The 14,564-nt window shown below is 37.8% G+C and overlaps 1 protein-coding gene across 3 annotated transcripts in view; it reads right to left on the bottom strand.

The window, feature by feature from the left end:
- Positions 1–14,564, bottom strand: part of CHRNA7 (cholinergic receptor nicotinic alpha 7 subunit) — a 139,306-nt gene that overhangs the window by 31,445 nt on the left and 93,297 nt on the right. The gene's annotated exons all lie outside the window — the stretch shown is intronic.

Raw genomic sequence — 14,564 nt, 5'->3', positions numbered from 1 at the left:
GAGAGGGCGGGATGAATAGGTGGAGCACCGAGGATTTTTAGGGCAGTGAAGCTATTCTGAATGATACTATAATGGTCGATACAGGTCATTATACATTTGTGCAAACCCACAGAACCCATACGCCACCAAGAGAGAACCCTGATGTAAACTATGGACTCTGGGTGGTAATGATGTGTCTGCATCAGTTCATCTATTTCAATTGTACGGCCCTGGTCGGGGATGTTGATGATGGGGGAGGCTGTGCTTGGGTGGGGGTTGGGAGGGGACATAGGAACTTGTACCTTCCACGCAGTTATGCTATGAACCTCAAACTGCTTTAAAAAACAAAGTCGATTTTTTTGCTAGTCTATTCCCTTTTTGGTCTATTTTTCTAGAAAATATTAAATCTAAGTTTCCAAAATTTTCGCATAAAATTGTGTCATAATATTCTATTTTTAAGTCTTTTTCTGTAGTTGAAAACCCCTTTTATATCCAGTAAATGTTTGTTTGTGCCTTCTTTGTTTTCTTGGTAATTATTTCCTGAGGTATGTTGATTTTATTAGTTCTTTTTTAAAACCAATTTGTCCTTTGTTGATCTCTATTTTAGTTTTCTTATTTAATACATTTCTAGGTTTATCTTTATTCCTCCTTCTTTTTTTCATTGGAGTTAATGTTATATTTTATAACTTCTTGAGTTTGGTAATTATCTCACACATTTTCCCAAAAAAGATATTAAAAGCCTTTAGGGTTTCCTAAAAAAGATGTCTATGCTGCTATCAACATATGTGTGTAGGTTTCTGTGTGAACACAGGTTTTCAGCTCCTTTGGGTAAATACTGAGGAGGACAATTGTTGGATCATATGGTAAAGATGCTTAGACAAGTATCTTTTCTAACATAAGCATTTAAAGGCTATGTATGTCTGCCTGCATTCCTATACATATGTGAGTGCATGTGCACACACATGTACACACACAAACTCACACCACACATGCTAAAGGTTTTTATTCACATTTAGATATCCAGTTTTCCATGTATTTATTTTCTAGTGGAATGAGGATGCATTTTTTCTATATCTGTATCTATATTTATATATTGGATAAGGCTTGTTAACTATGTTGTTCAAAACTCCTACATACTTACATTTTTTTCCCTTGTTACACTATCAATTACTAAAAGAGGTACATTAAAATCTTCTACTGTAATTGTGGACTTATCCAGTAAACTTTAAATTCTACCAATTTTTCTTCAAAGCAATTTTATTAGATATATACATGTAAGATTTGTTATATATCCTTAGTTTTAAAAAATCACTATCACCTGACCTTATTTAACCTTAATTATACTTGTTTTTCTTACTGGGTTTGTGTGTGTGGGGGGGGGTGTTGTAAACATAGCCACTCACATTTTATTTTTGTTCCTGTTTTTGTTTTTCCTTTTTTGCGTTCATCCTTTACATATATATGGTTTAGTTTCATCTAAACAGTCTATCGTTCGATTTAAATGCATAGAGATATACTGGGGAGATCTATGTTTTAACCAGCTGGCCATCCCATTTACTTTTATTTTGTCTACTGTAATATTTGTTTTCATTTCTACCATCTAATGTTATGCTTTTGACTTCTTTCTCCTTGGATTGCATTTAGGTTTCTCCTGTTTTCTTCATCCCTTCCCCATTCGACCCCTACTTGTTTGGAAGTTAAATATAGTATTCTTAATGTGTCTGGTCTGGTGGTTATTCTCACATTTTAACCTTGTATATTTCACCTAACGCTGACGTCTCCGTGGCCTTCCAGAGTCATATAAGTACACCTGAGGGTTTTAGCTCCAAGCACTGTCCAAGTTACTATTTCATGCTACATTTTCCAGTATTTTAATTCCATCTTTTTTTTTTTTTTTTTTTTTTTTTTGAGATGGAGTCTTGCTCTGTCACCCAGGTTCCAGGTTGGAGTGCAGTGGTGCTATCTCAGCTCACTGCAACCTCTGCCTCCTGGGTTCAAGCGATCCTCCTGCCTCACCCTCCCAAGTAGCTGGGACTACAGGCACATGCCACCACGCCCAGCTAATTTTTGTATTTTTAGTAGAGATGGGGTTTCACCATGTTGGCCAGGCTGGTCTCGAACTCCTGACCTCAGGTGATCTACTTGCCTTGGCCTCCCAAAGTGCTGGGACTACAGGCATGAGCCCCTGCGCCCTGTCCCACTTTGTTTTTAATACTCTCAAATTTATCATTATTATTTTATATAACCAAATCTGTTTACATGTATCTGAATCTTTGCCAACTGCTTCGCTCACTGCTTCTCATGCCTAGTTCCTAAATGTCTTCTGGTAGTTTTTTAAAATAGTAGCACAGCCCCTGCATGGTAAACTCCTTTAGTGTCTATTTTCCCGAGAATGTCTTGATTTTGCCCCCCAGGTAAAGAATGGTTTAGCTCAGGATAAAACTCTAGGTTGACAATTATTTCCTTTCATACTTAAAAGACGTTATTTTCGTTTATTTTTCTGGCTTCTACTGTTGCCTTTAAAAGGTCTGCAGTCAGTCTAATTGCCATCTCTTTGTTAGCAAGCTATCTATTTTTCTCTCATCGCTTCTAGGATCTTTTTTTGGCTTTGGACATTCCTGCAGCTTTTTTGCACAATATGTCTTGGGCTCATTTCCTATCACATATCTTTCCTCAGACTTTTATCTCCTGAAGCTGAGGATGTATGTTTTTCATCAATATTATTACATCCTCAGCTGTTCTTTTGGGACATGGCTTCTGTTGAAAAAAATCATTGTATTTCAATGGAAAACGATGTGTCCCCTACAGCACATAGATCTCACTTAGCAAGTCTCACCCTGTTCACTGTCTGAGCTGCTTTGCCACTGTGCGTGGACCGTAAGCAGCTGATAGATGCGGAAGTTCTCAGTCGCCCAGTAGTGATTTAATTGGTAGTGCCTTGACTTCCTGCCCCTTTAGATAAACAAGTTCTGTGTCCATTTAGAATTCATCTCGAAATTCCTTTACTCTATATAAATTTGTACTAGTTTTACTTTCCCATTGAACTGAGAACATCTGCTTTGTTTCCTCATGTGATATGAGTAAAATAGATTCTTTAACGTGCTCATTTTTATATCTGTATGTGAGTTATAACTTTACCTGTTTTCTGAAAATAATCTTTTAACATTTCTCCCACATGCAACTTATTATTGCCTTCTACTATTCTAGCCAGTGTGTATGGGAGCACCTATCCCCGGCATGAGAGGAAGGAGCCCTCCTTGTCAGAAACAGCCTCTCCTGGGGGGGTGCAGGCTTCCAGACCTGCTTTCTGCATGACCTTGGCCACAGTGTGCTCCAGCTGTCATATCTGAAAATAATCACAGCGCTTTCCTCAGAAGGTTGTTCATATATGTAAAGCATTTGAAACAGGGCCTGGTGCACAGAAGCACTACAGAAGTGTTGGATATTATTGCATGACCGTAAATCATTCTTTCCTATTTTCCATCTATTTAGCTTTCTGTGATTCACGCAGGAAATTGCCTCTGCTCCTTCAACTGTGTCTCATCTGACATTCTATGCCTCCAGTCTTTAATTTTGATGGCTATATTATTTCTCATCTCTCTTAATTTTACTTGATTCTTTTCAAAGTTGCTTTTTAAAGGGTTTCTCTCATTTGTGTTTTTAATTCTTACTTGAGCGTAATTATTTTCAAATCATTTGTCAGTTTCTATTGTCTTAACTGTTTAAGAGTCCAAACCTGCCTTTTGCTATGTTTGTGAATGCTTGCTCAAAGTGAGATGTTTCTGTATGTGTTTTAATTTGAAGTTCATTTTTAGCTGATTTTTAAAAATTGAGTTTCCATATTATTTCTTATAGTGTTTCATTCCTCATAGAGTTTTCATCTGTAATGTTTTCTTAAAAAAAATTAATGGAGGCTAAATGGCACAAGAGCTTAAAAATACAGATGCAGGCCAGGTGTGGTGGCTCACGCCTGAATCCCAGGAGTTTGGGAGGCCGAGGCAGGCGGATCACCTGAGGTCAGGAGTTCGAGACCAGCCTGGCTAACATGGTGAAACCCCATCTCTACTAAAAACACAAAAATTAGCCGGGAATGGTGGTGGGCACCTGTAATCCCAGCTACTCAGGAGGTTAAGGCACAAGAATTGTTTGAACTTGGGAAGTGAAGGTTGCAGTGAGCCGAGATCCCGCCACTGTACTCTAGCCTGGGAGACAGAGCCAGACTCAGTCTCAGGAAAAAAAAAAAAAAAAAAAAAAAAAACAAAACCCACATGTAGTCACAGGGGTGGGACAGGATGGATGTGGAGGGAGGAGGACGCAGGAGAGAAAGGGGCAGAGCCCTTGGCTGCCCTCTCACAGCATTGCCTGCACACCTGGCCTCACACCTGAACACTTATCAGAGCATGGAATATTTGTCAGGCTGCAGAAAACCCATGTCTCAAACCCCAATCACCATCCGCAGAGCATGTTCATGGCACATGAAGCTTGCTGACTGGACAGACTGGAATGAATCCCCAACCTGTGTTGCTACCGTGTCTATGGAGATCCTGTGGACCTGGCCAGAGGGGGACTTCTCTCCAGGTGCCCTGCACTCCATTCTGCCAGGTGCCCAGAGCCTCACAGATCAGACCACTTTGCATGCCACTACAATTGGTGCTGGAATTTCCTGGGTTCTGCTGGACATATCAAACCAGCATCAGGAGGCACCCCTTCCCTCATCTGTTGTGAATTCCCATGGAAGACTCTGAGCCCTGACTGAGCACAGCCTAAAACAGTCATGCTTCTTTTTCATCGTCTTGCGCTGGATGGTAGATTTTATTTTTTTCAATTCCAACTTCTCAGGGAGAATGCAGCATTTTGAAGGTCCTGGCCTTCTCAGTTCCAACCCACCTCGTACAGGGCAAGAGGGCAGAAGCACGAGTTTTACTCCCGCCTTCTTGGGTAATGACTTTTGCGACCCAGGATGGTTGACTGAACTCCCAGGGCCTCGTGTGGGAGAGAGCTGGTCCCCACGGGCCCCACCCTCCTGCCTGCTTATAGCTTGTAGCCTGGGCATTCCTTCTAACAGTTTTACGTAGCCTAGATAAATGGACGTGAAGGAGCTCATGAAATTTTTTAAAAAGTATGTCCATTTCTAAACTATGTGACCTGTTATGCCTTTTCTGGCTCCAGATGTATGAAACAAAAGAAAAAGGAAGCTAATTATCCCCAGCAGTGGAAGGAGAAGATGTTCTGACACTGGGATTACTATGCACACAAGGACTATTCATCATGGGTGGAAATTCATCCCTATGAGGAAAGGGTCACTTGGAGACACAAAGGTGAAGGGAACAACATTGCGCCCTGCCAGCTCGTCCCCCAGTGACAATGCTGACCGGGCAAACAGCCAGCCTTGAGAGCCTCCTACACAATCGGACGCCCAAAGTCCACACCAGAGGTTCATTGAAAAATGACCAGGCTGATTTTTTAAAGAGCTTTTCCTTTAGATTGAGTGAAGAAATTGACCAACCTTAATCTGAATAAATATAAAGTCTAAATAAACTAAGCATATGCTTTCAGAAAAATGCCACTTGCTATGACAGCATAAATACAAGAAAAACGATAAGGATGTAATACGGCTAAAAAGGATAAGCAAGAGATGACCAGGGTTAAATCAGGTCACAGGGGTAGGGCCCTATTCTGATAGGATTGGTGGCCTTATAGGAAGAGGGAAGCCAGCACGTGCCCCTCTCTCTCCCTCTCCCACTCCCTCTCTCTTTCTCTCTGCCATGTAAGGACACAATGAGAACGAAGCCATAAACCAGAGAGAGTTCTCATCAGGGAACCAAATCCAGACCCTTGATCTTGAACTTCTCAGCTCCCAGAATTGTGTGAAAATAAATTTCTATTATTTAAAGCCTCCCAGTCTATGGTATTTTGTTATGACAGCCTGACCTGAGTAATCATTATTACTCTTGCTAAATATGACTAAGAAGTCTTCACATAATCCATAAATAAACATAAGAAGGCTGTCAACAGTTCAGAGAAGAAGGCAGAAGGGATCACACCTTTGTGACAGGCAGAACGGCATGGTGCTGAGATCCCTAGGTTTACTATTTATCTTACCTATTCCAAACTGGGTTCTGGAGAAGAATGCACCAAAAAAAACCCCAACAGGTGCAGACCAAAGAAGTCCTGAGGAAAGCTTGCCCTCTCTCGCCAAATGGTCAGGAGAGAAGCAGCCTGACAGCTGGACCGTGTCTAGCCAAGAGCCCTGCCCCAGGGAAACACCAAAGGAAAAAGCTGGACTCCACCAGCAGCCTCATCAGCAAAGGCCCAGGGAGCATTCTAGATTCAAACATCCCCAGGCAAAAGGGAGACGCTCCTCCCCATACTTGCAAGAGGTGATGTCAGAGAAGGCCAAGCAGTGACCTCATCTTGACCCAGCCACCTCCTGCTGTTTCAGTGGAGAACACTTGGGGAGCCTGGACTTCCACTCCCACCTAGCAGTACCAAGGTCCCCATCCCTCCCAGGTGTCAACAGAGGCTGAGTGGGGGGCCTGAACCACACGACAGCAGGGGTGGTGTCCTCCCCCCTCTGCTAGCACAGTGTCAGAGGAGGCCTAGTGAAAAGGAACACTGAAATAAGACTTGGAGTCTCAAACAATAATACCCAAAATGTCCAGGATATAATTTTAAAAATCACCTGTAATACCAAAATCAAGAAAAAACCTCAACTTTAATGAGAAGAGAAAATTAGCAGATGCCAAAACAGATAATTCAGAAAGTTGGAATTCTCTGGATTTTAAAACCTCAATCATAATAATGCTTTGGTAGGCAATTAAGAACATGTTTGAAACCAGTGAAAAAATAGAAAGTCTCAACAAATAAATAGAAGATATAAAGAAAAACTAAATGAAAATTTAGAACTGAAAAATACAGTAACTGGGATTACCAACATGTAGGCTGGGCTCAATAGTAGAGTGGAGATAGCAAAGGAAAGAATCTGACTTGAAGACAGAATAGAAATTATGCAATCGGAGCAACAAAGGTAAAATAGACCAAAAAAAAGAAAAAAAATCGACACAGCCTGCAGGGGTGTGAAGCCATAACAAAATCTGATATTTGTGTTATGAGAGTCTCAGAAAAAGAAGAGAAAGAAAATGAGAATGAAAAATGTTTGAAGAAATTATTAAAAATTTTCCAAATTTAGCAAAAGATATACATCTACAGATTCAAGAAGCTGAGTAAAACCCAAACCAGATAAATACAAAAAAATTAATGCCAAGAATCATCATAATCAAACATCTAAAAATTAAACACAAAGAGAAAATCTTGAAAGCAGCCAGAGAAAAATGATCCGTAAGGGGGAAAAACAAAACTAAACAACAACAACAAATTTAAATGACAGCAGAATTTTCAACACTAACCACGGAGACCAGCAGGAGGTGGTATGACAGTGTCCGAATGCTGAAATAACTTACTGTACATTCAAAATTCTAAATCCAGTTAAAATATCTTTCAGGAATAATGAAGAAATGTCAAGACATTTTCAGATGAAGAAAAAACTAAGAGAAATAGTGACCAGCAGAATCACCCAAGAAGTATGGCTCAAGGAAGTTCTTGAAAGAGAGAAAAAAACAATAAAAGAAGGAAGAGAAAATTTATCTACTTTACTTGAACCAGTAAGATGTTTATATCAGTAGTCAGTAACGTAATAAGTTACATACATAAAATGTAATATCAAGAGCAACCATGAAATAGGTGTACAAAGAGACATACTCAAAAACACTATAAATAAAAAAGATTCTAAAAATTCTAAAAAAGAAATTCTAAAAAAAGTTAAGTACATCACAGAAAGGCAGGAAAGAAAAAACGAAGAATATATGTATATATATAATATATATATCACAGACACACATACCCTGCAAACATTACTCAAAAAACACAAGAGTAACTATATTATTATCAGATAAAGCAGATCTTAGAGAAAAGAAAATTATGAAAGATAGATATAAATTTACATAATGATAAAAGCTCAATCTACCAAGAAGATGCAGCAATCATAAATCCTTTCTCAAACAAGAAAGCTTCAAAATACATGACCCCAGAACTGATGGAAATTTTCAAAAGATATAGACAAGTTCACAACTATATTTGGAGGTTTCAACACTCCTCTCTCAATAATTCATGACAGGGCAACTAGACAGAAAATCAGCAAGGATATAAAAGAACTTACACCATCAAACAACAGGACTTAATTGGCATTTAGGAAACTGTCTACCAACAAGTACTCATGGAGCATATACCAAGATAGACCATATCCTGAGCCTAAGAAAAACCTCAATACATTTAAAAGAAGTGAAACCACACAAAGTGTGATATTTGCCCACAATGGAATCAAACTAGACATGAATAGCATTAAGATGACAAGAAAATCTCCAAACACTTGGAAACTGAATGCCAAATTGCTAAATAATCCATGAGTCAAAGAGAAAGTCTCAAGGAAATGGAAAAAAATACACTGAACTGAATAAAAATGCAATGTATCAATATGTATGACATGCTGGTAGTGCTAAGAATAAATTTATAGTACTGCTTATTTTAAGAAAGAGAAAAAGATTCCAGTCTATATCTATGCTCACTCGGTAAGAAACTAGAAAAGAGAAGACAAGCCCCACAAGTAGAAGGAAGTAAATAATAAATATAAAAGTATAAAATCACTGACACGGAGAAGAGAAAAAAAAGAAAAAAAAAATCAATGAAATGAAAATCTTCTTTGAAAATATCAAGAAAATTGACAAACTAATACCACGTATGTATTCTATGTGTCACTACACAGACATTGTAGACATCAAAAGAATGATGAGGAAAGCTATGAACAACTCTTTACATAGAAATTAACACATACATTTAGCAACTTAAATGAAATGCACCAATTCCTTGAAAAGTACAAACTACCAAAACTCAACCAATAGGCTCTAAATAAGCTGAAGATCCCTAAAACAATTAAACACATTGAGTTCATAATTTTAAATGTTTTTTAAAAAGATATCTCCACATCCTGAATGGCTTCGCTGGGGAATTTTAACAAACATTTAAGGAAGAATTAATATCAATTCTATAACTGTCTCCCAGTAAATAAAAAAGGATAAAACACAGAGGCTTTTATTAACCTCATAACCAAAACTAGACAAACACAGTAGAAAAAAATTATAAAATGCAAAACAAAAACTACAGACCACATTCTCTCATAAATATACATAAACCACCCTTAATAAAATATTGCCAATACAACTTAGCAGTATATATAAGGAATTACACACATGACCAAGTAGAGTTTGTTCCATGAGTGTAAAGCTAGTTCAATAATTGAAAACTGATCAATGTAATCTACCATATTAAGACGCCAAGGAAGAAAAATCACCTGATTATATCAATTGATGCAGAAAAAGCAAGTAATAACACTCAACACTCATCCATATTAAAAAGTCTCAGAAAACTGGAATAGAGGGAAACTTCCTCATCCTGATAAAAGCAATTCCACAAAAAACCTACAGCTAGCGTCATACTTAATAGTGAAAGACTGGATGCTTTCCCCATAAGATCAGAAACAAGATAAAGTTGTTCACTTTTAACATTCTAATTCAGCATAATACTAGAAATCCTAGCCAGGAAAGTAAAGGAAGTAAGAGGCCTAGAAATCAGAAAGAAATTTAAAAAGTTCCTATTTTCAGGTGACATGATGGTCTATGTGGAAAATCCAAAGGAATCTCAAAACAAAAACAATTAAAAAAAAACTGCTAAACCTAATGAGTAAGTTCAGCAAGGTCAGAAATACAAGATCAACATAAAATAATTAATTGCTATACTAACAGTAAACATGTGGTTACTGAAAATGCAGTATCATTTACAACTGGTCAAAAATGAAACAAATATAAATTCAACAAAACAAGCATAAATCTCACATGTTGAAAACTACAAAATACTGATGGAAAAATCATAGAAGATTGAAATAAGAGGGACATACCATGATCATGGATTGGAAGATTCAACATAATTGTCCCTACGAGAACCTGTAGGCTTAACAAAATTCCCATTAAAAACCCAGCAAGAGTTTTGTACATATGGATACACAAAGTCAGTCTGAAATTTATATAAACAAAGAAACTAAAATAGCTAAAACAATTTTGAAAAAGAACAATTAAATGGGAAGAAACACTCTACTCAATGTTAAGCGTTACTATACAATGAAAGCAAAAGACTATAATAGAGGAAGAGCTATCTAGATTAATAAAACAGAATTGAGAACCCAATAGTAGACCCACAGAAATATACCCAACTGATTTTTTCAAAGCAATTCAGAAGAGGAATATAGTCTTCTCAATGAGTGGACCTGGAATAACTGAAAATCCACAGGCAAAAGGATAAACTTTGATGTAAATCTCAGATATCATACCAAAAATTGACATCAACTTAAAGAACAGACTTAAATGTAAGACTTAAAAATGTGAAACTTTTAGGACAAAACATAGGAGGAAATCTTCAGGACTCTAGGCTATGAGTTCCAAGACTTGACATCAAAAACACAATCCATCAAAGTAAAATTTGATAAACAACTTCACTGTAATTTTTAAAAAGAACATGTTTACTCTGTGAAAGACCCTGTAAAGACGATGAAGAGATAAACTACAGAAAGACAAACTATATTTTCCAAACACATATCTGACAAAAGGCATATCTAGAATAAAGAACTCTTAAATCTCAAGAGTAAAAATAAAACAAACAAAACCCCACACAATCTAACTAGAAAATGGGCAAACAGACATGAACATATATTTCAATGAAGAGGATATACAGGTGACGAACCACCACATAGTAAGATGTTCAACAGCATTAGCCGCTAGGAGAATGTAAATTAAAAACACAATGGGTTATCACTACACACCTACTAGCGTGGCTAAAATAAAAAAAATAGTGATAACACCAAATTCTGGGGAGGATGCGGAATTACTTGATCACTTCTGGTGGGAACAGCCACTCTGGAAAAGAGTATGGCAGTCTCTTATAAAATGAAGCATCTGCTTATTATACAACCTAACAATTGCGTGCTTATGTAATTTATACCAGACGAATGGAAACATCTTCAAAAACAAACAAACATGGACATGGATGTTATAGAAGCTATGATTGCAATAGCGAAAAACTGAAAACATCTCAAATATCTGTTAATGGATTAATAGTTACACAAATTGTGGCACATCCATACCACAGACCACTATTCAGCCAATCTCAAAAGGTTACAAACTATATTAGTCTACATGTATGATATTCTTGAAATGCCACAATGACAGAGATGGATTAGTGTTTGCCAGTAGTTAGGGACAAGGGGGATGTGGCTATAAGGGTATAGTGCAAGAGATCTTTACAGTCGTGGAACAGTTCTTTATCTTAATTTGTTGGTGGCTACATGAATCAATACATGTGATGAAATTGCTTAGAATTATATATACTACACAAAAATGCATGAATGTAAAACTGGTGAAATCTGAATAAACTTTGTGGAATATACCAATGTTAATTTCTTGGCTTTGATATTACACTAGAGTTATTTAAGGTGTTACTGCTGGGGAATATTAGGAGGAATATGAAAATGTACCTCCCTATAATTTTTTTTCCATTTCTTATGACCTATAATTATTAATCTGTTAGAAACGTACTAAATCCAACAATGGTGAACTAGAAAGTATCATCTCTATGAATTATGTCACTATTAAAATGATGATGAGAAAAACCCATGGAAAATAGGATGAGTGAAAAATGCAGTCCGTCTAACCACATAAAATATATTAAGTAGATGGACTGAAGGAAGATATATAAAATGAAATTTAGCAGTTTAGGGAACGAGGAACAGAAATTAACCAATTTGACTGTGTCGTGGCTATCCATCTTGTTCTTTTGAAATACGAAGGCTTCTTTCTTTGCCTTGCCCTCAACCTGAAGTCAGCTTTCATAATAAATGAGGCAGAGTTCAACAAAGCCAAGATAAAGAGATTGTGTCAATGTAGACTTAAAAGTCAGAAATAAATGCAAACTACAAACTCAGATGCTACCTACCACAGGTCTTTATGAAGCCATGAACCCACTGGTAGGGACAAAACATTTAACTAGCTCATAGTCATAACCTTTAGAGGCACCATCTGGAAGTCAATAAAGTAGAATCCATACTACGTTCTGCTTACTAAGAACATCAAAGGAGCTATGTAACAGACACAACATATTTTGCCTATTAACTACAAAATGCATAAATAATTCTGTAGTGATTCACTAAAGTTCTCTAGCATTAATGCATCCCTGGGAAAATGAGAATCACATTTTCTAGGTATCAGGGAGAAGGTATCAGGGAGAAGCATTCATTTGTCAAAATCAAGTTCTGGATCATTTTTTTTTGCCATCAGCTACCAATGGTGAGAGCACCATTCATCATTCAGTTGGTTTTCTCTGGACAGCAGGAGGGAGACAAGCATGTAATTGAAGTAAGCGTATGGGCTGAAATTCATGACTTCCAGCCACCAAATACCTCCTAGTTTCCATCTAATTAAAGGAATGCAAGCTGACATTCATGCCCAGCAGGACAGAGTCTTTCACAAGTGATCCAGGGGGACCACGTATGACCAATTCCTGAGCTGTACTCCACACCTGCTGTATCAGACCCTGAGGAGGTAAAGAGGCAGTTTCCATTGTTAACAATCACTCGGCAGCTTCTTAGCCAGAGCAGATATTGGAACATCGAATCAGAAGAGCAAACCAGGCAAGCAGGATCTAGATCCCCCACATGGAGCCCAAAGCACTATCTAAGAACTCCCTGAGCAGCCCAAGAATTTTTAAAGCTCTTTCCGATTGTCCCCTCTTGACCCCAGGAAGACTGCAGCGGAGCGTCTCTAGAGTCTCCTAGGCAGCCCGGGCACAGCAGTTCTAAGTCCTTGACTCTGGGACCCCAGGCAGCAACCCTGCTGCTACTCCAGGCTTCCAACACATGGCCCAGCTGCAGGGGAAGGAGAGCTGGCAGACCCCACGTGCTGCTTCCTGACTCTTTTACTCTTTCAGGTGCTTTGGTGAATTTTTATCGTTTTCCTCAGAAGGGTTTGGTGCATGGGCACCAGGTTGATTCTTTGGTATTTTATGGTTATCATCATGAGGGTAAATGAGGTCTGTTCTTTCCATTTCACTTCACTGTTCTTCACTCACACCTAGCTCAGCTATTGTCTTCTTTCTTAAATCTTTTATTAGTTCAAAGTTTGTCAGCTGTGTCTGCCTTTAGGTGACTAATCAACTGGAAGTAATGATAGTGATTTTTCTTCCTCGTAATATTTAGATATCTTTTTTTAACTTGCTGTCATAGGGCTCCGGCTAGGGCATCCACCCGGCAGTTGAAAGCAGTGATAGCTGTTGTCTTAGTCAGTTCTGGCTGCTATAACAGACTGCCATAGATGGGGGGCTTAAACAACAAACATTTATCTTCCACAGTTTTGGAGCCTGTAAGTCCAAGATCAAAGCACCCACGGATCTGATGTCTGGGGAGGGCAACTGTCCTGGTTTGCAGATACACATCTTCTCCTTGTGTCCTCAGATGGCCAAATAAGCAGAGACAGGAAGAAAGCCCTTGTGTCTCTTCTTATAAAGACACTAATCCCATTCATGAAACTCCACCTTTATGACCCAATCCCCTCCTAGAGGCCCCACCTTCTAATTCCATCACCTTGGGGGTTAGGATTTCAACATACTAATTCTCGAGGGGACACAATCATTCAGTCCCTAACATTTCTCATCTTTGCCTTATCTCTGACTTTGAGGTGGATTCACCTGACTTTTCAACAGTCAGCTTTGTTTGCCAGTTTTCCTCTGAGTAACATTTATCTGCTTATGAATTTTCTTCCAGTCTTAGTTTATTTTTTGTGAATATTACTACTTTTGGGAAATATTTGTTAGATACAAATCTTTCTATATATCTTCTGGGTTAGTTTTATCCAGTTTTATTTCATTCCATGTAAGCATACTTACCTTTCTTGAGATCCTGGTTTTTGTTAATTTCTCCTTTGACTTTCATCAGCATTGATTGTATTTTTTGCAGTCACACTGCAACATAATTATTCATGAGCACTTTGTTTTCTCAATAAATTTTCCTTTAATCAATATATTCATTTTGTCCCTTTTTATGTATTTTGTCTTTCATCTATATTTGTGAAATAAGAACAATGCTAAGTCTGTTTCTTCTTATGGCATTTGGCAGACATGGTTTTTCGATCCTTTTCATTTCAACCTTTTGGATTGTTTGATTAAAATCTACCTTCTGTATATACAATATAGTTGGATTTTGGTTTTTTGAAACCCATCTAGGAGTCTGTTTTGGTTTGAGAACTGTTATGGGATTTAAACCTATTTGAATTTTTGTGATTAGTGATTGTTTTAACTCATTTCTGCTAGTAGGTTTGTTTTCTGTTTTTTTGTAGGCTGTTTTTTTTTTTTTTTTTTGGCCAGATTTTCTCATGTTAGAGAAGAAATGCTCTTCCTCTACCCTTATAGATTCTTTTGAGGGGTGCGGAGCTTAG

The sequence above is a fragment of the Pan troglodytes genome, chromosome 16 (assembly GCF_028858775.2).
Source record: "Pan troglodytes isolate AG18354 chromosome 16, NHGRI_mPanTro3-v2.0_pri, whole genome shotgun sequence".
In the NCBI taxonomy this organism is placed as follows: Eukaryota; Metazoa; Chordata; class Mammalia; order Primates; family Hominidae; genus Pan; species Pan troglodytes.
The sequence above is the reverse complement of the archived record's forward strand: the minus strand, read 5'-3'. Positions and strand labels throughout refer to the sequence as shown.